Below are 26,317 nucleotides of genomic sequence, written 5' to 3'. Positions count from 1 at the left end.
AGTAAGCTTGATCTTGTGACTGCTCCCTAGATCTTTCCTGGGTAGCTAATGGGCTGTGGGAGGTGCAGCAAGTGCTGCCAAAACTTACAACAACATTGTAGATTACCTTGTTTGAAACTTACAACAACATTGTAGATTACCTTGTATGTCCCTGGTTATAAATAAAGCCTCAGCTTTGCAGTCTGGATCTGTTCTGTGGCCTCAGCCAGGCACAGAAGATCCACCTAGACCCAGCTTTTCCTCTTTGTCTATCATTTCTCCATCCTTCGTCGCCCCTGCTCAGGCTCGCCGAACCCTTGGCTGTGCTGGCACGGCACAAGAGTCCACTACATGGAAGACCATACCAGTATCTGCCAATGATACATCCTGTAAAGGGTTAATCTCAAAACTTATAGGGAACTCATACAACTTAACAAAAGGAAGACAAACAATTCTGCTGGAAGCCACCCATTGGCTACACTATCAGGAAAGTGTAAACAAGGAACCCAGAAGGCTAATGGATCTTGAGCTTTGGCAAGGGCTAAAAGCTTTGCACTGATAGTTAGTTGAGACAATGTGGCTCAAGCAATTTCCTGACCTAATAGTCTCAAAGTAAATCTTTACTGACCTTTAAGATAGTCTGTCTGCTACTGGAATTGCCTGCCTGAATAAAGATAATATGTGTATCCAAAACTGAATATAAAGCTGGCAGGGCCTGGGCACCAGTGAAGCCCTTCCACTTGATCGGGGTCTCCGCCTGGCCCCTGTGATTTCCAAATTCATATTTCTTGTCTAACCTCTTAATTTGTGTGCAGCCCTTTTCCAGATCCCATCCCCAAGCCAAGCAGGATGTGGCTATCACAACTTTCACACAATCCAATTTAAAAATGGGCAAAGGACCTAAATAGACACTGGTCCAAAGGGGACATACAGATGGCCAAGGGACATATGAAAACATGCTCAAAGACACTAATCATCTGAGAGATGCAGATCAAAACGACAATGAGGTTTCACCTCACACCTGTCAGAATGGCTACCATCAACAAATCAACAAATGACAAGTGTTGGTGAGGATGTGGAGAAAAGAGAATCCATCCTAGTACACTGCTAGTGGGAATGCAGATTGGCACAGTCACTATGAAAAACAGTATGGAGTTTCCTAAAAAAATAAATAAAGGAACTCCCATTTGACCCAGTGATCCCACTTCTAGGAATATATCTAAGAAACCTGAAATACTCATCAGAAAAAATATATGCACCCGTACATTCATAGCAGCATCATTTACAATAGCTAAGTTCTGGAAACAGCCCAAGTCCCCATTAGCAGATTAATGGATTAAAAAACAAAAACAAACAAACAAACAAAAAAAAAACAACTTTGGTACATACCATTTGTAACAGCATGGAGGGACCTGGAGAGTATAATGCTGAGCGAAATAAGCCAGTCAGAGAAAGATAAGTATCACATGATCTCACTCATCTGTGGAATCTAATGAACCAAATAAACTGATGAACAAAAAATAGACCCAGACACACAGAAGCATGAACAGACTGTTGAAACTCAGGGAAGGCAGGGTGGGACTAGATCTACCAATGAACTTGCATGCATATATGCATCACCCTTGGACACAGGCAATGAGGTGGTAAGGGCCTGGGTTGGGGAGGGGAGCGGCTGAAAGAGGTTAATGGGGGGAAAGGAGGACCTATGTAATACTTTCAATAATAAAGATTTTTTTAAAAAGTGGGATGCAGAGTTTGATAACTTGATAAGGTGGCTCCCAGAAGATTTATACATTATTTAAAAAATTCTTTGAATTTGTTAATAGTCTGTTTCCCAATTAACCCAATTAACTTGCACTCAATGCTATTGACCCAATGATAATTCTTGCCTGAGTAAATTATGATATTAGTGATTTTTAAAAAAGTGATTTTATAATATTATCATTAATTTCACATTTTTTCACCCAACAGTCTTCTGAAAAAGAAGCGTTTACTTTTCCCTCTCTTCTCTCATTTTTTGTGTGGATTGGTACACTTTTTGTTGTTCAATGTGCTAAAATCCATAGTAAGCAGGTTGTTTTAATGTTTAAATTTCTCGAGGTTCGACAGTAGATTCCCTCGATGCCTCCACCAGTCTCTATGCACTTCCTTGCTTTCTGGCACATTAACTCACCTGTACCTTCTCTCACCCAAAGCTTTATCAGTTCTTCCTCCAAAGAGGCCAGTTCCTTTTACTGCAAAATGAATTAGGAACAGAGAATTATCTACCATATTTTCTGGCATATAAGACGACTCGGCGTATAAGATTTTCCTGGGTTAAAAAGTTGTCTTATACACCGGAAAATATGGTATTTCCATCTTAAAGGTGAAGTGACTTATGCTCAAAGCTGCATAGATATTTACTGTATTTTCCGGCGTATAAGACGACTTTTTAACCCAGGAAAATCTTATACGCCCAGTTGTCTTATACGCCGAAAAATATGGTAATTCTCTAGCATACCATAGAAATTGCTCTATTTCCATGTATTCTCCATCTGTATATTGCCATCCTCCTTTTCTAATGTTTTGAAATGAAAGAAAAGGCCACAGGTTGGCCTTTCTGAAATTGTGTTTGTAATGAGGCTGTTATACTATTTTGGTAGGTCACTAGCTCAAGAATATTGTGAGATCCTGCAACAGAGAGGAATTGACAGGACTGCTCCAGCCATGAAGACAGAAGAGAAACAGTCCAGAGATGGAAGACGCTGATGATGCCTTGCCATGCTAGCAGTCAGCAGCTGTGTGTCACTGCAGGTTGCCCAGGACCAAACCAGAGAGGGTCGGACCTGCATTACCACCATTTGTCCACCATCCAGAACTGAAATATCATTGCTGTTATGTACACATAAGGAACTGTTTGACATAGAAATGGGGACTCAAAAGAACTCTTGGCCCAGAAAGAAACTCACTATAGACTGATTCATTTGCCTCTCAGCATAATCATTATTGCTTGTCTCATTTTCGGTTCCTATAAGTGTATTTCTAGTATCACATGAGCTCACTCATCTAGGGGAAATGATGAACAACATAGACTGATGAACAAGAACAGCATCGATAAGACTGTCAGACCTCAGAGGGAAGGTAGGGGAGGGTGGGGATAAGGGAGATAGATCAACCAAAGGACTTCTGTGCATGCATATGAGCCTAACCAGTGGTCACGGACAACAGGGGGGTGGGGGAATGCATGGGGAGGGGTTTGGGATGGGAATGGGGGGGATGAGGACAAATATGTGATACCTTAATTAATAAAGTAATTTTAAAAAATATATTGTGAGAGAGGGTTTGGGAGCAGGTTATGATAGATCCTCCCTCCCCCCAACTGGTGGCAGAGTTATGACGTTACCAGTGTCTCCCGCCGAGACATCCCCGAGACATTGAACCACCAATCAGCGCCCTGGGGCCCACCCCTTCCCATTTCGCCCTGGGCCCAACCCCTTCCTGTTCCTCCCCTCAAAAGGCCATCTCCACCTCTCCACTGCTGCTGTTCTCCCAGGCTGTTCTCTCTCCATCTCTTCGTCTGTGGAGGCAGCCCGGTTGGGTCCCTCCTTCTTCTCCTCCCCCTCCTCTAATCCCAGTTTCTCTACCTCCTCCATAATGAATCTCACTCGTTAGTGCGGAATAAACTTCCCCTTTAACATGTCTTGGTCTCCGACTCCCATTTCCTGCCCCTCAAACTTTACAGGTTATAGCTTTTTAAAATGTTTGTCTATCTTTTGCCCTGGCCGGTGTGGTTAGGTGGTTAGAGTGTTGGCCTGAGCACCAAAGAGTCACAGGTTCAATTTCCAGTCAAGGGCATGTACCTGGCTTGCGGGTTCACTCCCTGACCCCAGAAGGGGTGTAGGGGTGAGTGGGGGAGGCAACCAGTCCATGTTTCTGCCTCACATCTGTTAACATAAAAAAACCCATTGAAACCTGTAAAGAATTTTTGTGAGTTTATTTGAGCCAAACTGTCGACATATGCCGGGAAGCAGAACCTCAACGAGTTGAGATGATGCTCCGGAGAATAGCGGGTTACATTGCAATCAAAGGAGGGACATAGGTGGGTTACATGAAATTCATTGGTGACAGATTAAGGAGGTGGGATAAAGCAAAGCAGTGGGAAACCCCTGGGATTGGATAAAAAGTAAAATGATGGACACATACTTAGGTGGGTACAGGAACAATTAACATGATAATGAAGGAATTTGAGGCATCTGTCCTGGCTCCCACCACATTTGGTTGCGCCCCAGGGGCTCCAGAAAAAAGGGAAGTTACAAGTTACCCAGACATCTCACAGATATGTTATCTTAGAGGCAAAAAGGCTCAGTAAAGAAGATCTAAGTTGATCTTTGTCAGGGAAAATATCGGCCTAGGAATGACTGCCCACTATAACCTGTTTGCAGTTAAATATTTAATTTTCAGACCATCCTTTGTGGTTATTTTAGGTCTCTGAGTTTTCAAGACTGCCACACAGGGCTCCCCTGAGCTTGTCAGGTCAGCATGTGGCTCCTTTCGTCCACAATCCCACTGCAGGTCAAGTGCGTCATCCCAGTTGGCTCCTAACTGTGGGGAACAGGGAGGCCAGGCTCCTCAACCCAGTGTTACCAGCGAGGAACCTCGCAGGAGCTTCAAGACCTTCCCAAGTAAAGAGGCAGCAGATCTACTAGCAAATGTCCCACCTTCCCTCCGCCCCTGGGTTTCCGATGCCCGGACCTCAGCGAGGCGACCCGGGAAGCAAGGGTGGCTCATGAACTCTGTTCTGACGTGAGGTCCAGCCCCTGTGCTGTTGGGGCTCCCAGCGCCCCTGCCAGCACCGAGGCCACCCTCCCCTCCGCCCTCACCCCACCGGTCCCACTGAGGTCCCTGGGGGCTAACGCTTGGCCTGCGGGCCCCAAGGAGTGGGGCGCTGGGATTCTGTATTGTTACCCAAGTGCCCAGGCCAGAACCTCCGGGCTTGTTCTCGGGTCCAGACAGAGAAGTAACTGGGGAGACGGGCAGTAAGAGGGGGCAGTAGGGCCCCCGCGCGCCCGGATGGCGTCCTGTGATGTTCCTGTGGCACCTGCTGCCAGGCCCGCCAGCCTCCCCAGCTCAGGGGCGGTGAGGGAAGGGGCCGCTCCCAGGCTTTCCGGTGCTTGAAGAGGAGGGTCGGGAGCTGCAGGAGTGGCAGCCAGCCACTTCCTGGCTGAGGGGCGCCCAGCTCCCGTCGGAGGCGGGAGTGTGTGTGTGTGTGTGTGTGTGTGTGTGTGTGTGTGTGTGTGTATTAAGCCAAATCATGAACCAAAGGCCATAATTATAAGGAACGATGCTTCGGTCTCAATAAAATAAAAACCCTTCCAATAACAGGGCTGTCTATGCCCTGAGTGGATTCGGCGCGTGGGAGGAGCAATGGCAGGGGGGCTCCCCCCGCAGCAGCCCCCAGACAGGCTGGTGCCCACTGTGCCCGCTGCCAGGGCGCCCTGGGGCTCCTCAGCTCCACGGGCTGGTAGCGGCCCTGCCTCTGCTCCCCACGCCTCGGGATGCAGGGAGGCCCCTGAGCGCCCACCCCGCCGTCCAGGCTGCCTCCCAACGGGCGCCTGCTCACTCCCTTCAGCCTGAAGGAAACACCCAGCAGGGCAGCCTCCAGTGACACGGTCTGCTTTCTGCCATGCTCACCTCCCCTCCCCTCCTGGGCCTGGGGGGGAGCTTCGCCTTTGGAGAGACACCTCGTAAAGATCGCTGTTGGGAGGCAGAGGGGGCAGCCGGTTTGCGTTTTCATCGGTGCTGCAGTTTAGACAGTTGCTGTTTCCTTGTCTCCCAGGTCACAAATCTCTTGTTTCCACAACACGCAACTTACAGTTGAGCCCATCAACAGGCATAAGGTTTGGGATTTTAGATTTTTACACATACATTCTTCCTTCCTTTCATTTTTGTTTATTTTTATGTTTGTTATAAACACCTGAATGTCCTTTAAACGCTGGGGTGGTTGTCACCAACCCTGTCATTCTGTGTTGGTTTCTACTGTTTTCTCTGGACCATCAGTCACATGTGGGCTTCTTCGCCGCCAGTGTTTGTTGGTGCTGGACGCCATGCTGCTCGCCCCGAGGCAGCCTCATCCGGCAGGTTTCCGTAGATCTTGTGCTTCGTTTGGCAACAACTTATTAAATTTCAGACAGACGTGGTCCGTCTGGGGCTTGCTTTTAGCAGCCATGACGGCCCAGCTCTCTCCTGGGGGACGTCTGCAGGGAATCTCTGCGCCGGCCCGCAGGAGGGGCTCCCGGGCCTGACGGCCCACCTCCCGGGAGAGGCTCGGTCTGCAGGCGTGTCCTGCCAGGCCTCTGGGATCTCATCCATGTACGTGCAGCTTGGTGCCCAACCGAAGAATCAAGAAGAATCTTCATGACGTTTCGGGACTCTTTTTCTGCCTAAAACCCTCCTCTCTAGTGCTCACCCCGCAAACTCCAGCCATCTCTCCATTCCACTCCCACTCCCTGCCTCCAGCGGGTTTTGTTTTGTTTTACTGATTTGAGAGAGAGAGGAAGGGAGAGAGGAAGATGGACAGAGAGAAACACCAATGCGCTGCCTCCCGCACGCCCATGCCCGGGACCAAGCCTACACCGGCTGTGCCCTGACCAGGAAGGGGACTGGGCTTCGGATGACAGGACGATGCACGCCTGAGCTGCGGGCCAGGCCCTCCGGGGGTTGGCATCCGTGCTCCTGCCACAGCGCGGGTCTGCTTCCGCCCAGCCCCTCCCAAGGCCTCACCTGCCCAGAGCTTCCTGGCGGCTCGGAGAGGAGCCCAGGCCCTTATGGGCAGAGCTGGCTTCTGGCCCCACCACCTCCCACTGGGCGGCTTCAGGCAGAGAAACGGACCTTGGTCTCCCTGTTGTGGGGTCGAACCCTGGAGTCAAAAATAAGACCACCGGAGGCTGCTGATTGATTAAAAAAAGCAGGCAGGGATTTATTGAAACTGGCCAGGACGGCCACGAGAGCACCACACGCAGGTGGAGTCCACACGACCGCGCTGTCCCAGGTGTAGGCAGTCCTTTTAAAGATCCAAACCACAAAAATTTTCCTTTGTTCTAAATTCTAAAGGCTGGGAACAGCCTGCAGGGGGTCCCCAGCCCATGCTGGACATTATTGGAATGTGGCCCTATCTTGGGAAAGCAGGTTTTACAGAAGCAGACCCAAGCGGAGTCAGTAATCTCTAAAGGTTATCTACAGTTTCTACTCCGGGAGCTACTGAGTCAGTGGGAATCAATCTCCTGTGATTCTGGTCCACAGGCACAGGAAAATTACCTCTGTGAGTCTCCAGGTCTCAGTCTGGAAGCTGAGGTAACCACCCTATTGTCCAAGCAAGCAAGTGTGTACAGAAGCCAGAATAGCAGGGTTAAAATTCAAACAGCAGTTTTTACCTAAGTATGGTTGCTACCATACTTCATTCCCCACTGGTTTTAGGTGCATGAGTCAAATCATGGACTCATCTTACTTCCTTTAAGGGCATTCTCTGTTCTGTTCCTGCTCTCCCGTCCCCTAGCACATCTAGCCTTACTTAGCCCTGGACTTTCTCACTGCCTAGCAAAAATGTTCTTACGGTTACCAAGGCCCCTAGTACCACAGTACTGTCCTCACTGAAGTCCAGTTCCCCTCCTGCAGGTGTCGAGTCTCCTCCTGGCCTGCGTGGAGCCCAGGCTAGGGATCTCACGGATGAGGCCGCTGGTTGCCAGGATCCAGGCCGTTTCTTGGTGCAGGAGCTGGGAGTGGTGTAGCCAGATCTGGGTGCCATCCACTTCAACAGCTGTGGGCATGCTCAGGATAACAGTGTAGCGTCCCTTTCAGGTTGGGGTGAGTCCTTGGGCAGTGAACTTCTTTACCCACACCGAGTCCCCGGGCTGGAAGGGATGTACAGGGTCCGCGGTGGGCACTGGCAGTGCATCTCGAACAAGCTTATGGGTGGCTCTCTGGGTATACTGCAGAGCCTGTAAGGATTTGAGTAAGGGAATGGTTATGAATTCCAGCTTTCAGTTTCTCCCTGACCCTGGGAAGGATGGGGGAAGGTCTACTATACATGATCACAAACGAAGGGGGAACCCCTTCTGGTAGGGGGTACACCTGGCCCATAAGATAGTGAAGGGCAGGAGGTTGGTCCAGTTTTCACCGGTTTCTAGGACAAATTTGTTAAAGTACTTTTTAGAGTCCTGCTTATGCCTGTCCAGATTCTGGGCCTAAGGCTTGAGCTATACTTTGAAATACCTTGGCTACAAAGGCAGGGCTGTTATCTGATCCTATGACTACTGGCAGCCTGAATCTAGGTATAATCTCCTGGAGTAATCTCTTGACAACTATAGAGGCAGTTTCTGTCCTAGTGGGGTATGCTTCAACCCAACCCGAGAAGGTGTCTATGAGAGCTAGCAGGTACTTGTACCCTGACGCTGGTGGCTTAATCTCTGTGAAATCCACCTCCCATGCTCTCCTGGGGAATTTCCGTGGGGCCCGAATTCTCAGGGGGACCCTCTTACCTTGCTTAGCATTTACCTGTGCACAGACATTACTTCTAGTGACTATGCTTTTAATTACCTTATCTAAGCTTGGTAGTATCTGCCTCACAGAAGTTCAGAAGTCTTGGTGACGCCAAGTGGGTAGCCTGGTGTAACTGGGCAACTAACGTCTGACCTAGAGCCTCTGGGACCAACAGTCTGTCATCTGGTAGGATCCACCAACCATCTGGTCCTTTGATGGCTTGCTTCTGTTCTGCCAGTTCCTCCTCTTGTTTGGTGTAAGAGGGGGTCTGCATAGGTCGGGGTCTGGCAGGGTTACTAAAATTTGCAAAGGCCCCACTGGTTTTAGGGCGGCTTCCTTGGCAGTTTGGTCTGCGGCTCTATTTCCTCTGGATTCAATTGTCTCCCCTTTCTGATGTCCTTTGCAGTGCACTATTGCAACTGCCTTTGGGAGCCAGATGACCTCTAATAAGGCTAAAATCTCTTCTTTATTTTTAATGTCCTTTCCCGCTGCAGTTGGTAACCCTCTTTCCCGGTGGATAGCACTGTGTCCCCATCGAAGGGCCTGGATTAAGGCCAAAAGTTCGACTTTTTGTGCCGTGGTTCCCCTATTCAGGGACTGCGCCCAAATGGTGCGGTCCAGGGCTACTACCGCTGCTCTGCATATCGGATGCCATCCTGAACACAACTGCTCCCAACAGTGACAGTACCTTGTCTGGTGATGATAGTGGGGCATCTGTCAGGTCTGGGCGAGCCGTTTGTACTGCGTCTGTTACCTCTGTGCAGTCATTAATGGGTTCCTCTGGATCATCATCTGGAAGCAGGCTGGCAGGGTTGATGGCCAGTGTCTTATGGAACCGGACGTAGGGCTGGTCCAGGAGAAGAGCTTGGCACTGGGTGATCCTGGTGTTTGACATCCATCTCTCCAGAACACCTCAAAGGAGGGCCTCCACACCATGGGGTGTTGTCAGGGCTAGTTCCTGGCCCAGAGTCAGCTTATCTGCCTCCTTCACCAGCAATGCTGTGGTGGCCACTGCCCAGAGACACGCTGGCCATCCTGCTGCCACGGAGTCTAGCCTCTTAGACAGATAGGCAACAGGTCTCTTCCAGGGACCTAGAGTCTGAATGAGAACCCCTTTGGCAATGCCCCTTACCTCACTCACGTAGAGGTGGAAGGGCTTCGTGACGTCTGGTAAGGCTAGGGCAGGTGCTGAGACGAGAGCCTTCTTTAGCTCCTCAAAGGCCCTTTGTTCCACTTCGGTCCAGTTCAGTGGATGCATTCCCCTAGTACTTGAGTACAGAGGTTTAGCAATCTCTATGAGCCCCGGTATCCACAGGTGGCAGTATCCAACTGCCCGTAGGAATTCCCGCTCCGTCCCCCTCAAAGGATATGGTGGCACGTCCAAATAGTTTCTGTAGGAGGTCACGTCTACACAGGGGGTACGGACATTCTGGCTTGATCAGAAATGAATGCGTTACCGTGTCCTTCCAAGGTCTACAGTCCTTTTTGATGTCTAAGGAAAACAGGCAATTTGTCCGGTGGCTTCCTGGACTGCTGTCTTCTTAGAGGTTACGGGTCCCATCAGCTCTGTCAAGACTGAATAGGCTGCCCCAGTGTCCACCAGGAAACTAACAGGTTTGCCCCCCACTTGTAAGATTACCCTGGGCTCCTGGGGGCTCAATGGAAAGGAGCCCCGGTCCTGTCAGTTCTCTTCCTCTAAGTTAAAGACCCTTGGAGTCTGAGTGTTCCCTTTTGCTTTTCTAGGTAACCTGCCAGGACATTCTCTCTTGCAGTGCCCCCACTTCCTACAGTAGGCATACTAATTCCTTCCTATTTGCTGCTGGACTTTTCTTTCTTTCTCTGTTCCCCTTTCTCATCACATGTACAACCTTTACAAAAACCTTCATAATTTCAAATTAACTTTCAAAACTTCTATTATTTTAAAATATTTAGAAAAAGGCAGAGGGAGGAGGGAGCAGGCCCATCACCCTGTTCCCAGGCCTCCAGCTGCTTGAAATTCAAAAATGCCACATTTTTCCTACAGATAAGTATCTCAGATTCTGATAAGCCTGAAAAGGGGAATGGGGGAATTACTAGCTGTGCCTTCTTTAAGCCCTCTAACAGAACATGCCTTTAAGCCCCCTAACAGAACACGGTGAAATGTGTCCAAGGAGTCGCCGGGGGTTCTTGGGTCTCATTGGGGCGTAGGGGGTCACAAGGGAATTTCCCTCTTCGTCACTGCCTCCAGCAGCTACTCAAAACAACCCCTGGAGGGGATGGACACCGGGTGGGCGGAGGCAGGGAGCGCGGTGAGGGTCTCAAGTGGCAAAGGAAGGCTCCCACCAAGGCGTTTTCATCTGGCAATCCACTCTCTGTTCCCACTGGGAAAAGCTCTTGCCTCCTGCCAACGAAGGTGGCGTGGGGGAACCGGTGACCCTTACACTGCAATCAGACTACCTGACCTTTCTAAAAAGCCCCTCTGCTTGAGTGTGTTTCCATTAAAATTACTGATTTTAAAACTATAACTTAAGAGTTGACACAAACACACAAGGACCAAGTGGCCCACAAAATATTTTCCTTTTCTTCTAAAGATTTTGCAATGTACTATAATCATTAATCACATCAAACTTAAATGGCCAATTGAGACAAACACTTCTGAGACCGTTTCTCCACCACTGATTAAGACTGGGTGGCAGCAGGTATCAGAAATAAGATTCATTTAGTTTTTGAGCTTGCTGGGCAGACTTGGTGACTTTGCCAGCTCCAGCTTCCTTCTTGTAAATAGTTAACTTTAAAATTTGGTCCCTGCTTTAAACCTCTTTGGACCACAATTGTTACAACTTTATACCTTCAAATTAATAAACATAGACAGAAATGTTGTTAGGTGGGCCGACTCCCCCGCTGACAGAGAGCAAACACCCCTGGGAAAAATAAATCCCAGTGGCCACTCGGGGGGGTTGCTATCTGTCAGAGCACTCAGCCTTAAACAAATTAAATGTTTCTTTTCTTTTTTTTTCTCACAGACTTCCACACATGAACAAATAATTGTACCCAGGCAGACAAACAAAATATCAAACAAACGTCTGTACTTACACCATTTCAGTAAACAAGTACTCTTACAGTTTTATGATCTGAGCAGATAACAGGAACACTGCCTCTAAGTCCCCTGATGGGGGCCTCCCTTTCCCACATCCCAGGACAGGATTCTCGACTCATGTTTCAGCAAAACAGAAATGACACTCATGTTGGACAAAGGAAACAAGACTAATATTCCAGGGACTGTGAGGGGAAAGTTATCCTACAGTCCGGCGTTGACCTGGGGGAAAAAAAAATGCTTAGTCGGGGAGGGACAGGTTACACACAGAGCGTTATTCCATGACAGGCAAAACCTTGCAAGGAACCTTGATAAAAAAAACAACCTCAGTAATCCAATCACACAGTCAAAGGTTAACCAGAAGGGAAGAATCACTCAATGTCCTCCAAGAGGATTTCAACAAACTGACAACAAACTGACAAAACCTTGACAAATCAAAACTCAACAAATAATACACACATAGGGCCCAAATATGACAGACAAACACAAGACAAAAAGACAAAACAAACAGTCCTGACACCAACACGACAAAACACAAGACAAACACCTGTTGAGAGGGAGAGCCTCCAGCCCCTTCTGGGGGGTCCCTCTCTCCTCTCACCTTGGGCCGAGGACACGGTCATGTCCTCCGACCAGAGTCTGGAGGTTATACCGCGTCCAGCCCTCCGACAGACTCCCCCTTGAGATCTCAACCCAGGCGCCTTACCTCCTGAGACCGGTCTCCCTGTTTTCAATAAATCCTTGCGGTTCCTGTCTCCGGCTAAGGTCCCCGAAAGGAGGGAGAGCCTCCAGCCCCTTCTGGGGGGTCCCTCTCTCCTCTCTCTCGGGTATCTCGCTGGGGCCTCCAAATGTTGTGGGGTCGAACCCTGGAGTCAAAAATAAGACCACCGGAGGCTGCTGATTGATTAAAAAAAGCAGGCAGGGATTTATTGAAACTGGCCAGGACGGCCACGAGAGCACCACACGCAGGTGGAGTCCACACGACCGCGCTGTCCCAGGTGTAGGCAGTCCTTTTAAAGGTCCAAACCACAAAAAATTTTCCTTTGTTCTAAATTCTAAAGGCTGGGAACAGCCTGTGAGGGGGTTCCCAGCCCCTTCTGGACATTATTGGAATGTGGCCCTATCTTGGGAAAGCAGGTTTTTACAGAAGCAGACCCAAGCGGAGTCAGTAATCTCTAAAGGTTATCTACAGTTTCTACTCCTGGAGCTACTGAGTCAATGGGAATCAATCTCCTGTGATTCTGGTCCACAGGCACAGGAAAATTACCTCTGTGAGTCTCCAGGTCTCAGTCTGGAAGCTGAGGTAACCACCCTATTGTCCAAGCAAGCAAGTGTGTACAGAAGCCAGAATAGCAGGGTTAAAATTCAAACAGCAGTTTTTACCTAAGTATGGTTGCTACCATACTTCACTCCTCTGTCAGAGGGGCCGCCGCCCCCTCTGGGTGGCTGCGGGACGCAGTGAGGTGGTGCCCTTGGCTGCTGCCCAGCGTGCGACCAGCACTCCCCCCTCCCTTCTTAGTCCTTCCTTCCTTCCATGGCCCATAAGCCCAGAGGTCAGCAAATAGTCCCCTTTCAGCAGAATGAGCTCTCCTATTGGGGTCCGAATGGCTAGTCCCCCTAGGCACCAGCTCCCACAGCCATGCTGGCTCCATCCTCAGGACAGTGCTGACCACGCCTCTCTGGTCCTCACACCCTGCTCCTCTGCCAACCCCGTCCTGCCTCAGCTTGGCAGCACCAGGCTCACCACCCATCCCAATGCACGGCTTCCTGTCCCCTCTGTCCAGTCCTGCCTCCACGCCGTGACCAGCCGACCTTTCTAAGTTAGGACTGACTCCTGTCACTCTGCATGTGTAAGAGCTGCCCACATGCCTCCCCATGCAGTCCCTGCGGGCTGCACAGCACGGACTTCTCCCTGGCAGCACATTTCTCCCCTGCTCCCGTGTCCTAGCATAACACCCAACCAGTGGGAAGACTGGGGAGTAATTAAAAGAGGTGTCAGGACTGAGGCTGAGCCCTGACTATGGGAGCCTAAATGAAATGTAGACTTAAGTTGACAATAAGGTATCAATATTTATTCATTAACTGTAACAATTCTGTAGAACACTAGAAAGGAGAAATTAAAAGTAAAATAAGAGAAACCTATTGCATCAACCTGGAAACTTGGAGGACTTGGGTGATTTCCTAGTAAAAACACACATTAATAAAACAGAACGTAACATGAAGACACTACAAACATACCAATTAGCTACCTGGACAAAGCTGTGTCCTCTCCCCCTTCCTCTACTCTCACCCCCTCAGGCCTACAGGACACAGAGCACCAGGGAGCCCTCTGTACTCCCGGGGGGGGGGGGGTGGTGCTGGGGCGGGAGGATAATAAGCTGACCAGCCTCTGGGGTTCGCGATGGAGGTGCGGCCGCAATCGGGCAGTCCAGCCTGCTCACCGGCCCTTGAGGAACAGGGAAAACAGCTCCACCCACACACATACTGCACTTACACTCTCACTCCATTTCTATTCCTTCAGAAACAGATTTTCTTAGAGATGTTCATACCGGGGTGTCTTCTGCCACACAGAAGTTCAGTAGTGAGATTTCTCCACATTTACTTTGTGTACGTGGTGTGTCCTTACAGAGGGCTGTGTGTGAATGCCATGTGTGGTTGGCCAATTCTGTGAGGTCAGAGGCACAGAGGGCAGAGCAGCCTGAATTACTGCGACTGCCACAGTCCTGGAGTTTTCACACCTTTATCTCCAGACTTGGGGGCAGGAAACAAAGGCAACACGGACTTCACACTCACAATGACCGCAGGAATCTGCAAACCGCGTTCCTGTGGGAGCTAAAGGGCAGGGACATGGGCACCAGAGGGAGGCTGGCAGCTCAGCAGGAGCAGGTGCACGGCCGAGTCTGGCAGCCCACCTTCTCCACCTGCAAGAACCAGCACCACTGCAGCCTGTCCCCCAGTCCCGCTGCTTTAAGCCGCGGTTTGGTGCGGTTTGTTACGCAGTAGCAGGTAACTGGAACTGTAGCTTCAGTAGGTAAGGAAGCAAGAAGAAATATTTTACTGGCTGACACATTACCTGCTTATATTGTGCTTTTATTCTAAAACGCATATTAGTTCATCTGAAGAGAGATGGCAAAATATCATAATCATTGTTAGGTTGAGGCAGGGAGGAAGTCCAGAGCCGATGCAAGCATCTGCAAGGTAGATGGTGACAAAGATAACTGGCGCCTTCCCAGACCCTTGCCCGAGGCAGGAATTCCACACTCTCATGCCCTCCACCCTCCCCTCACTAAACAGCTGTATAGAGGAAGTACCTAAGCCCCCTTTTTGGCTCGAACTTCCCTGGCCCACTCTCGGACCAGTGAGTTTCGCCAGGGAGCACAAGATTAAAACCTCCCCCCTTTTCATCGCCTGGACTCTGTGTCTTGTTTCCTGCGTCGCAAACCTTTCATCTGGTGCCGAAACCCGGGTGGGGATTGAGTGTGTATCCCATTTGGGGTACCCCTCCCCACTCAGGCTTCTTTCCAGCTCGGCAGCATCAGCGGGTGAGTCCCAGTCCCTATTGATTCCTAGGGTCCTCCTTCCGGCATCTCTGCCCTAAATCATGGCCCGCATCAGAGATTGCTTTCCAGGCATAGCCCTCTGGACCTTTCTGGGAAAGGTTCTGACCCTGGGGTGGTAGTGAAGATGTTCCTGCCCCCCCTCAGTTTCCTGGCCTTTTGGCCTCACACGGGACCCCAGAGGGTTGGGGAGACGTCCCCTGCCATCCCTCGGATCCCCGTCCGTAGCCTTGGCTCAACAATTGGGACGCTGATCCTTGGGCCTCTGCTACTGACCCTAGGTTTCAAAATGGGCAATCAGAAATCCAAAGTTGACCCTCAGACGCCACTTGGGTGTCTTCTCGCCAATCTGGCTAAGCTGGGCCTGTCCCAGGATCTGCATCCTAAACGCCTCATTTACTTCTGTACCATGGCATGGCCTCAGTATGAATTGGACAACAGGTCAAAATGGCCTGAACATGGGACTTTCGATTTTAACATTCTGACTGACCTTAACAATTTCTGCCAACGAGCTGGGAAGTGGCTGGAGGTTCCATATGTTCAGGCCTTTTTCAATCTGCACTCCCATCCCTCCCTCTGCTCCTCCTGTTCCACCGCCCAAGTCCTCCTAGCTCGCGAGAAACTCCCTCTGCCAACTGACACCCCTCCACTTTCCGCCTTATCTGAACCCCCTGAGAATCTTTCCTCCCCTCTGACTCGCCCGCCTCCCTACAACAGGGCTCCTTCTGCCCTGCCTCCTTCTGCCCTGCCATCCGTTCCCTCCCTTCCCCCATCCTCACTCCCGACCTCCCTTCACCGCCCCCTTCCCCAGAGCCTTCTCCCTTACCTGCTGACCTTCCCCTTCCCCCACCCCCGCCTGCTTCCCCAGTCAGCAGGCACACCCCCTCCCGGGCTCCTCCTCTCCTCTGCCCCCTCCGGGAAGTTGTAGGGGCTGAGGGAGTGGTCAGGGTACATGTTCCCTTCTCTCTGTCAGATCTCTCCCAGATTGAGAAGCGGCTGGGGTCCTTTTCCACCAACCCCACCACGTTCGTCAAGGAATTTCGATACCTTTCTCAGGCCTATGACCTCACCTGGCATGACATCCATGTCATTCTTTCTTCTACCTTCACATCAGATGAAAGGGAAAGAGTCTTAGGAGCTGCGACGAACCACGCAGATCAGATCCACCTTACAGATGCCTCTATACCAGTGGGGGCCCAGGCTGTTCCTCGTCAGGAACCAGGCTGGGAGTACCAATTAGATACCCCCGAAGGGCGAGAAGGGTGCCGACATTGCGACCAGATGCTCCAATGCCTAATAGCCGGCCTACAGGCCATCTCCCACAAGGTAGTTAATTTTGACAAGCTGAGGGAAGTTACTCAGGGACCAGATGAGAACCCCGTGGTCTTCCTTAACAGGCTGACTGAGGCTCTGACCTTATATACTCGTCTGGACCCTGGGTCCCTGGCCAGAGCAACAGTTCTAGCCACTCACTTCATTTCGCAGTCAGCCCCAGATATTCGAAAAAAAGTTAAAAAAAGGCAGAGGATGGCCCTCAGACCCCTGTCCGGGATCTGGTGAATATGGCATTTAAGGTTTTTAATGCCTGTGAGGAGCAGGCAGAGTAAGCCCGCCTTTGACAGGAGATGAGTCTGCAAACCCAAACCTTGCTACCTTTGAGGCCGATGGCAGCCACGCATGGTCCAAGGGAGACTGTGCGTGGTGGGGTTGCACTGAGAGGACGAACACCACCTGGAGAATGCTTCAAGTGCAGAAACAAAGGCCACAGTGCCCTCAACCCCGGGCTCCAACCAAGCCCTGCCCGGCGTGTGGTCAAAACCGCCCCTGGAAAAGTGACGGGCCCTCTGCCTCTCAGCGTAGAGGGACCATCCTTCCAGGTCATGACCCACCGCTGGCCATGCTCGAACTGGCTGAAGGCTGAAGATGCCAGGACTCGATGACCCATCACCCTCGCCAGGCCCCAGGTAAAGCTCCAGGTAGCGGGTAAGCAGATCTCCTTCCTGATCATACGGGGGCTACGTCTCTGTTCTTGCCCTCCTTTTCCAGGCCATTGTCCCTTCCATGATCTCGGTCATGGGTATTGATGGCAAACATGCTCTGGCCTCAGTGCCTTCTCACCCTGCCCTCACCCCCTCTCCACCCTCCCCTTTCCTTCCAGAAAAAGGGACCAGACCTGACCTCATTGTAGGTATCCATTGGACACTGACCGGAGGTGTGTGTGATAAGCTGGCACAGGCTTATCAGAAACTCAGTTTTGAACTCAAGCAGTTAGAGGCCTGTCCCAAGAAGTTCTAAAGTTAACTGTTGACAAGGATTTTAAAAGGACCCACTCACCTGGACAGTCCTGCCCCAGGGGTTCAGAGACAGCCCTCATCTGTTTGGCCAGGCCTTACCCAGAGACCTCCGACAATGCTCATTAGAACCCAGCACTCTTCTCCAGTGTGTGGATGATCTCCTTCTCTGCAGCCCCTCCCTGGACACATCTCAGAGGCATACAGCTGGCCTCCACTGGTAGGATTCTTCCATCATTGGGTCCCAAATTTTGCTCTCTTAGCTAAGCCCTTATACCAGGTCTCCTCACCCTCCCTCATTCGCCAAGCTTTTTCTAACTCCGGGATACCGTTCTGGTCTCTCTCTCTCTTCTGGACATCTCTAAGCCTTTCCAACTATTTACTGATGAGAGACAGGGAATAGCTATGGGGGTCCTCACCCAGCCCCTAGGGCCAGCCTTCACCCCTGTAGCCTACCTGTCCAGACCGCTTGATCCCATGGTTTGGGGATGGCAGCCCTGACTCTGGGCTCTGACTGCAGCTGCTGTTTTCATCAAGGAGGCCCAAAAGATCTGCCTCCAGCAACCCTTACAGGTCTTCTCCACCCATAGGCTACAGGATCTTCTGTCACACCGATCCTTCTCTCTCCTTGCCCCCTCTCGAAGGCAGGAACTCCATCTCCTGTTCCTCGAGAATCTTGACATCTACCTAACTCAGTCCCCAGTCCTGAACCCAGCTACTCTCCTTCCCTCTGCCTCCACCCAACCTGCAGCAAAGCACTCCTGCCCTGAGGTCGTCAGAGGCCCTCACTCAACCTCGGGTGGGACTCTCAGATCTTCCTCTCTCTAATCCTGACTTAACTCTGTTTGTGGATGGAAGCTTGTGTCTAGACCCCCAGGGATGGCGGAAAGCCTCCTACGCGATAGTAACACTCGAGCGGACCCTGGAGACGGCCTTCATCCCTCTTCACCTCGCCCACACTGCGAAAGGCAGTCACGAGTGCCTGCTCCTCCTCTCCACGTGTGCAGCTGTCTCACCCCAGGGAGGAATGCACCCCAACTTTCCTACCCATCAAATGAGGGGACACCTTCCAGGGCAGGACTGGCAGGCAGCTGCTCCGGGAACACGCTGGCAGGTGGATGGGACCTCACACAGTAATCCTCACAACCCCCACTGCGGCCAAACTACTTGGAGATCCATCGTGAAACCACCTCTCCAGACTCAAGAGGACCCCGGAGCAGCATGACTTCTATAAATGTAAGATGTTGGGCCCCACTAAGGTCCGCCTTAGCCGCCCTCCCCCTCCTGCTTCTCCTCCCAGCCCTGGGCAACCTACACCCACCCCCACCTGCTTATGTGTGGAGGTTCAAGGTCCATGAAACCTACGACCAGGACAGCACACAAGTCACCTGGCAGGTAGGATCTCAGGACTGCCCTCTGGTCGGATGCCAGGCGGAGATCCTAATTGCTGTCGACCTCTTGTCAGTGTCCAATGGATGCCTACAATGAGGTCAGGTCTGGTCCCTTTTTCTGGAAGGACGGGACCTTCAACATCAGGGTCCGGGACCCCTGGGACCAGTGATGGGTTGCGGGCATTATGGGAAAACTATATGGGAGTGGTTGGAGCTCAACCCCTTCAGGGGCCATCTATATCTCCCGGGAATATATCATGGCCCAGAAGGCCCAAATCCAGATCTCCAAAAGCATCCTACAGGCCGAACATTCACTTAAAGGGAAGCTGCCTGATTCCCCCCAGGTAGAAGTCCTGTTCTGTCTTCTTGGCTCCAACTTATCCAACACACTTTACTATTCCTTAATGAGACCCGCACCCTGCCCAATGTCTCGCACTGCCTTTTATGTGTCTCTCTCCAAAGACCTTTGCTGGCTGCTGTCCCACTCATGACTCCTCCAGGAACCCAAGGACATGGTGAATGTCAACCTCCCCTGGCTGGCATTCCCCTCTGGGAACCCGAAGCTCCAGAACCCACCTTGCCCCTGCGGATATGCTACCAGACCAGCAACCCAGTAACTGTGGGATGGGTCACTTGGAACTGTACCCAAAACCACACTGCAGCCAGTCCCACCAAGGCCAGCCCAGGTACCTTCTTTTGGTGCAATGGCACCTTAAGCAACTGCATAAACTCCTCTGACCCCGGGCCTTGCTTCGGGGTCACAGTAGTTCCCCAGCTAACCTTGTATGGAGAGTCGGAGCTCGCCTGGTTGCTCCCTTCATCCCACCCCCAGGCCCGCAGGGGCGCCTTCTTCCCTGTCATGTTGGGGGTAAGTATCGTTGCCTCAATAGGCCTAGCTGCGGGGGGGTGGGGGGGGGGCTTTGGAACAGCATAATCTCTGCTCAGGATTTCAATGACATACCCCAGATAGCCCTGGAGTCTACTACTACCTCCTTAGCTTCCCTGCAGTGGCAAGTAACATCGGTAGCCCAAATAGCCCTGCAGAACCGAAAGGCCCTAGACCTTCTTACTGTGGAAAGAGGAGGAACCTGCATGTTCCTTCAAGAATAACGCTGCTATTACATCAATGAGTCCGGAGTGATGGAACAGAATGTGCAGACCCTGACTAAGCTGAGTGAAAAATTACGTGCAAGCACTCCCAGGACAACTCTCTTTTCGGCTGGTTCCAAAGCCCTTTAGCTACCTGGATCCTACCCATGGTAGGGCCCCTAATTCTCATCTGTGTCTTTTTTTTCCCTAGCCCCCTGCCTCCTCAAATTCATCCGCTCCTGGATCGCGGAAATGTCGCGGGTGACTGTAAACCAGCTCCTGCTCCATCCCTACACTTGGCTGCCCCTCAACCCACCTCTGCCTGACCCTGGCCTTTAACATCCCCCACCCTCTTCGCCCCTGGTCAGCAGGAAGTAGCCAGGATGATTTCAGCGAGGCGCCCGCTATCACCAAAAGGCTAGGATGTTAGGTCAGCCCGCTATCACCAAAAGGCCAGGATGTTAGGTCAAGGCAGGGAGGAAGTCCAGAGCCGATGCAAGCATCTGCAAGGTAGATGGTGACAAAGATAACTGGCGCCTTCCCAGACCCTTGCCATCCTTCCCAGACCCTTGCCCGAGGCAGGAATTCCACACTCTCATGCCCTCCACCCTCCCCTCACTAAACAGCTGTATAGAGGAAGTACCTAAGCCCCCTTTTTGGCTCGAACTTCCTTGGCCCACTCTCGGACCAGTGAGTTTCGCCAGGGAGAGCAAGATTAAAACCTCCCCCCCTTTTCATCGCCTGGACTCTGTGTCTTGTTTCCTGTGTCGCAAACCTTTCAATCATGAATGCCTTGGATTGATGAGTATTATTTACCATATGTTGAGTAACCATAAACTATGATATTATCTTTAAACTAGAACAAAGTGATACTTATCTAATAAACCTTTTGAATATTTTTGTAAAACTCAACATTGCTACAAATATAATCTCAGTAGACACACTACCTTTTATAGTATAAGAAGAGTAATTGCCATCAGCTGTAATACCCTCAAATGAGGTCTGAAACAGATAGAGAAGCCATAAAAAGCAAAGCAAGAAAAAAATGTATACTGATAATTTTACATAAAGAAACCTTAGTTGTAAAAATATAATCTATACTAATAAAAGGGTAATATGCTAATTAGACAGGGTCACCTGGACATCTTCCGGTCATCTTGCCTTCCTTCAGGACAAAGCCACAGTGGCGGGGGCCAAGGCAGAGGTGTTTAGGGGTATCAGGCCAGCAGGGGAGGGCAGTCAGGGGCAATCAGGCAGGCATCGGGCATAAACTGGTAGTCGGACATCCCCCAAGGGGTGCCAGATTGGAGAGAGTGCAGGCCAGGCTGAAGGACCCCCTCCTCATCGTGCATGAATTTCTTGTACCGGGCCTCTAGTGAAATAATAAAACCATTGGTCAGTCACATGTCAAAACTATCATATTCATCCAAAAATCAATAAAAGCTCTTAACTTTTCTTCTTTTGTTTTCCTTTCTTTCTTTTTTTTTCCTCTTAACTTGGACAATTCTTTTAGTGAGATTCTATGACTGTGTGGGATTTATTCATTTACTTCTTTGCTTATTGATTTGTAATATAGTTATTAATCACTTATAACTGTGCCAGACATTGTGTTAGGTGCTGGTGAATAGGGCATGGTTTTTGTCCACACAGTCAAGATTGGTGGGTAACTGAAATGTGGACACACTGTTACCAAAGTGTAGAAGGCTGCCTGGGAAGGCACATGGGCATTTCTTTTAATTATTGTCAGCTGAACTCAGGGCGATAGGCAGAGCCACACCCTGGGAACATGCTTCCCTAAGAAGGCTGGACATGTTGTCAGCTTGACTTCATATCAGCCCAGGTGTCAGCAGGGGTGGGTATAGATATGTAAATCCAGTAATGCTAAGGCCTACTTAAGAATGCAAATAAGCTCCTTTGATCCTATAAAAATAAACGCGCTGCGTGGCTCAGGGAGTCGCTGCCTTTCCATCAGAGAGGATGGCATCCCACCTAGCTCCCAGCTTTTTAAATCCATCTCTGTGTCTTCTTTCAATTTTTCTTTCTTTAATTTCTTAATCCCTAGTTCCTCACTCAGCAACCCGACTGTTTCCTTTTCCGTGCTGGACGCGGAAAAGAGAGAAAACCTCTACATATGGTGCCCAATGTCAGGGGCTGAGTACGGAGGCAATATGCTATGCGAGGGGTCGCTCCTACAAGCGTGTGTGCACAGATTTAAAGGAATACGGTAAGGAGAGTATTGTGAATTGAATTGAATTAGCTAGGTGTAAAATATTGGGTAATCCTTATAAGTTAAGACTATGCTCATAGCTCAAAGATGCTCTGTTAAGCTTAGTCAGATTCTTGATTTCTTTCTTAAGTTTTGTTGATGAAACGTGGGAAAAGGTCAGAAAGCAGTTGCGTATTGTTTCAGCACAGGAGAGTTTAAGAATGTCTAAGCAGCATGTGGCCATGGCCTTACAGCCTGCAGTGGAAGGGTACGAATTTTAAGAATACCATCTGCACCTCCTCCGTCTCCACATGTAAACTACTTGTAACAAAATAGAAAGAATAGAAGGAATTTCTCAGCAACTGTCAATAATTCTTTATCTGAAAGATATTTTCTTTCCTTAAAAAATAAAAATAATAAAAATTGAAATAAATAAATAAATAAATAAAATAAAAACAGTGGATGCCAGATAATCACTGAATCTTTCCCCCAGAGCAAGCAGGATGTGGGGGAAGGGAGAAACATGGCAATCCAATATGGAAGCCCACTCTCCCAGTGTGCTAGTTTAAGGTCTCTTTTCTCGCCATTGAAAAGTTTTAAAAATTTAGAAATATGTCTGGGATTTCTGTGCACGTGTAGAGAGAAAAGCTAGTTTGGGACAAAATGTGTGCACAGTCCGATTTCAGATATTAGATAGGTCTTAAGTTGGACTTGACTCTTTTACAAAGGCTACAGAAATGAAAAACCCAGAACTGGTGTTTTCCTAAGAAAAATGGCGAATTTGACCAAAAGGAAAGAACACAGGCTAGTTCCAGCAGCAGATTGGTATTTCCATAATAGTTTTTAAAATGCTAATGAAGGGTGTTAAAAATTTAACTTTAAGGCCTTCAAGACATAAAATTTATCCAAAGTAAATGCCTTAAAATAATTGAAATTGGATTTGAAACTCAAAATTATTGAAAAATATATTATAAAGATCAAGTAGCCCAGATAAAGACTGGCTACACCCCTTGTTTATGGAGGAAGGGGTAGTCGCCCTTCCCCCAGCAGAACAGGTAGGCCATCATTCTGCCAGTAGTTTTCCCAAGGCAGGAAAGTCTTAAAATAGTGGCTCCTTTGAAATCAGTTTCCTGCCAGTAGCCATCTTTAAGGAAGAATGTGGTAATTTACATTTGAATAGACCAAACCTGTTTTGCCATCTTTAAGAAAAGAAGGTTTGGAGGCTTTAGAAATCTTAAAAGTGTGCTTAATTATATAAATAATAAAACTTTATTAAATATCTAGATATTTTTAAATGAAACACACTAAAATATTAATTTAAATTTGCCTCATGAAAGATTTAGAGGACAGAATTGAATCTATTTGATTATGTCTTGTGTTTTAGAAATTTATTATTAAGAATATAAAAGTGTTGTTAATCAAAGAACTGCTAACATTTGACTTGCAAGCTCTGAAAGTTTAAGGTTCAAATTGAATTGGGAGAAATTATATAAATGTGGTAATTATATGACTAAAATATAAAAAAGTGTTTTTGAGAAAATAAAATACTGTTTTCTCTGATAATTAGGAATTCAAAATATGTTACTTGTTTGGTCTGATTTAAAAAAGAGGATTAATTCATTGATCCAGTTTAAATGTAATTGATATTCTTTAAGATAATTTAAGTATATAATCTTTAAATCATATATATAAATATATATTATATATTTGATCTTTCCAAGTTATTTCAAGGTTCTGAGAGTGACTTTTGGACATTTCATGGGCCCTGAAATGTTTTCCAAAAGTCTGTTCTCTCTTAAAAGAAATATTTTTTTAAATTAAACTGATTGATACTTGAAATCGCATGGAAAGCTTTATCAAATAAAAATTAATATTTTTACTTCTATACATATATATTAAATGTTATGAAGGTTTTCGCCTGTAAGAAGGGCAAAAACAATATATTTTTAAAATATAGCCAAAATTTTCAACAGCAGTAGAATTTCAAAAAAGACAAAAGCCTCAAGAAGCCTGCATTTTGAATTGGGCTGCGGGTAGGGCAGTGTGCTTTTAGATCAGACCAATAAAGTATCAAATAAGTTTACTGAATACGTTTCTTTACCTTTTTTAATTATAGATACCTACTTAAGTTACTTTATAAATTAGTTTTTAAAATATAATCAAGGTCTCATATAAATTAAGTTACATGAGAAGCCAATGTTTTTATAAGTAATTGAATCCAAGTAAAATCTAAGAACAGATTAGAAACCACCATTTACTGCCTGACTTTATGTAGCTGCCTGCATTAAGCTAGAGGTGGGGCAACATTTGCTGCTTGTGAATTCAGAAGTAAATTTGCTTTATTTTTAAATGAAGATACCTACTTTAATTACTTAAATAAATTAGCTTATTAAATTATAATCAAGTTTTTCAGCTAAATGAAAAGTCAATATTTTTATAAACAATTCTAATAAAGACCAGAAACAACTAGTGAGAGTTGTCTGCAATATAAATTTGACGGTCTTTTAAAAGAACAGATTGAGCAGCCACCATGATGGCCACATGGCTTACTGCTCGCCATCTTGAAATAACAAAGGCCAACCCCCTTCCTTTAAATAAGCCAATGTCTTTGTAAGCAATTTAAATAGGTTTTCCTTCCCATAATCCCTCTGTATATGCAAATAAGCCTAAGAGGATACTTTAAAAATATAATTATAATTTTAATAAAAAAGAGAAATTTTAAAATTTTGAGTTCTCTTTCACTAATATTTACAGTGTAAACTAAGATTGTTGTTAAAATGTTAAATCTGAAAGTAAATTAGTAGTCAGCCTTACTGTAAAGTGTTTGTAATATAGCTAGCTAGTCAGCTGTAGGCTTGACCTTCAAACTGTAGTCCTACAGATTGCTTGTTGTAAAAAGAAAGAGAAAGATTCTTAAATGAGAATCTGTAGCCTGAAAATTATTCTGACAGGAAATAAAGAGGCTTCCTTCAGATGTCACAAGGATTATAATTGAAAGCCTATATATTTGGCCTCTTAAACTAAGGTAAATAATTTGTGTTTTTGCCTCCATGATAAAATTTATGTAAAGTTACTCAAGGACTAATTGCAGAAACTTAATCTCATTTACTGTCCATAACCTAGGGCAAATAAAGTTAAAGTTAATAAATAAATTAAGCTTTATTTCAGATAATTTAAATAGGCTAATTAAAATAAGTGAATATTCATAAAAACTTAATTGTACTGGACAAAAAAAACTGTTCCTGAAGTATTAACAAAAAAACTTTTATTGATGGTTCATCTCATAGTAAAATTTCTAAACATGCTATGAATCCAAAGCAGTCATATTTCTGTACAAAATTAAAAATCAAAGATTACCAAGACTGCATTAAAAATAAAAATTTTACAAAAGCCTCATAATAATTAAATCAAAAAAGATGGTTAATAGGATAATATCCTATAAGAAATATCCTGTAACTAAATTACATCAAGCCATAATTGCTTTAAAATTTTTACTCTAAAATTAATTTTCATTTATAATACTGGTAACAAGACACCCATAAAATCTTATGGTGTCAAAATAAGCCAAAGGAAAATCATTTGGACAAAAATCAAAAGGATCTGAAATCTAATTTATAGAAAAGATTTCTTTATTAACCTTTGGTCGAGAATATGTTTATATTTCCAGAAAACTCCAAGACCATGTGGATTCCTGCAACAACAGATCCCAGAGAGGACCTGATAGGACTACTACAGCCACAGAATAAGCAGTGGCCCACAAGAACAGAGGAGAAATAGTTCAGATATAAAAACAGTGAAGACACCTTGCCATGCTAGCAGTCAGCACCTGTGCATTGCTGCAGGTTGCCCAGAACCAAAGGCAAGGAAGGTCGGTGTGCACGCTTCCAGACCATATGTGCACACCCCTTCTGCATAGAAGTCAATGTTTGATGTTTTGTGTTCTACCAGGACCCCTGTCTTGGGGGGCTTGCCTTATTTCTAACACAGGGAATGGTATTAACTGCCACATTAAAAGAAATGCCATACCTCAGGCGTTAACCATTTTTACAGATGGATCCAGTTCTGAAAATGCTGGATCTACTGCAGCAGGGGAGCAAAGGTCCTTCAAACTTTTTATATTTCAGTAGAAATACAAGCTCTTATTTATACCTTAACAGATTTTGCTAAGGAGCACATCAATCTATAGTAATAGTGCTTATGTGGTAAGTATGAGCCAA

At 47.6% G+C, this 26,317-nt stretch overlaps 1 long non-coding RNA gene across 1 annotated transcript in view; it reads right to left on the bottom strand.

The window, feature by feature from the left end:
* Positions 1 to 6,989: 6,989 nt before the first annotated feature.
* LOC307113860 overlaps positions 6,990 to 26,317 on the bottom strand; it is a 28,112-nt gene continuing 8,784 nt past the window's right edge. Inside the window, exons 2-3 of the long non-coding RNA XR_013814907.1 lie at positions 21,032 to 21,266; positions 6,990 to 7,952 (exon numbers count right to left, since the gene is read on the bottom strand). This is a non-coding gene — a long non-coding RNA (uncharacterized lncRNA). The remainder of the gene's footprint in view (positions 7,953 to 21,031; positions 21,267 to 26,317) is intronic.

Source organism: Cnephaeus nilssonii (genome assembly GCF_951640355.1).
Source record: "Cnephaeus nilssonii genome assembly, chromosome: 18".
NCBI lineage: Eukaryota > Metazoa > Chordata > Mammalia > Chiroptera > Vespertilionidae > Cnephaeus > Cnephaeus nilssonii.
The sequence above is the reverse complement of the archived record's forward strand: the minus strand, read 5'-3'. Positions and strand labels throughout refer to the sequence as shown.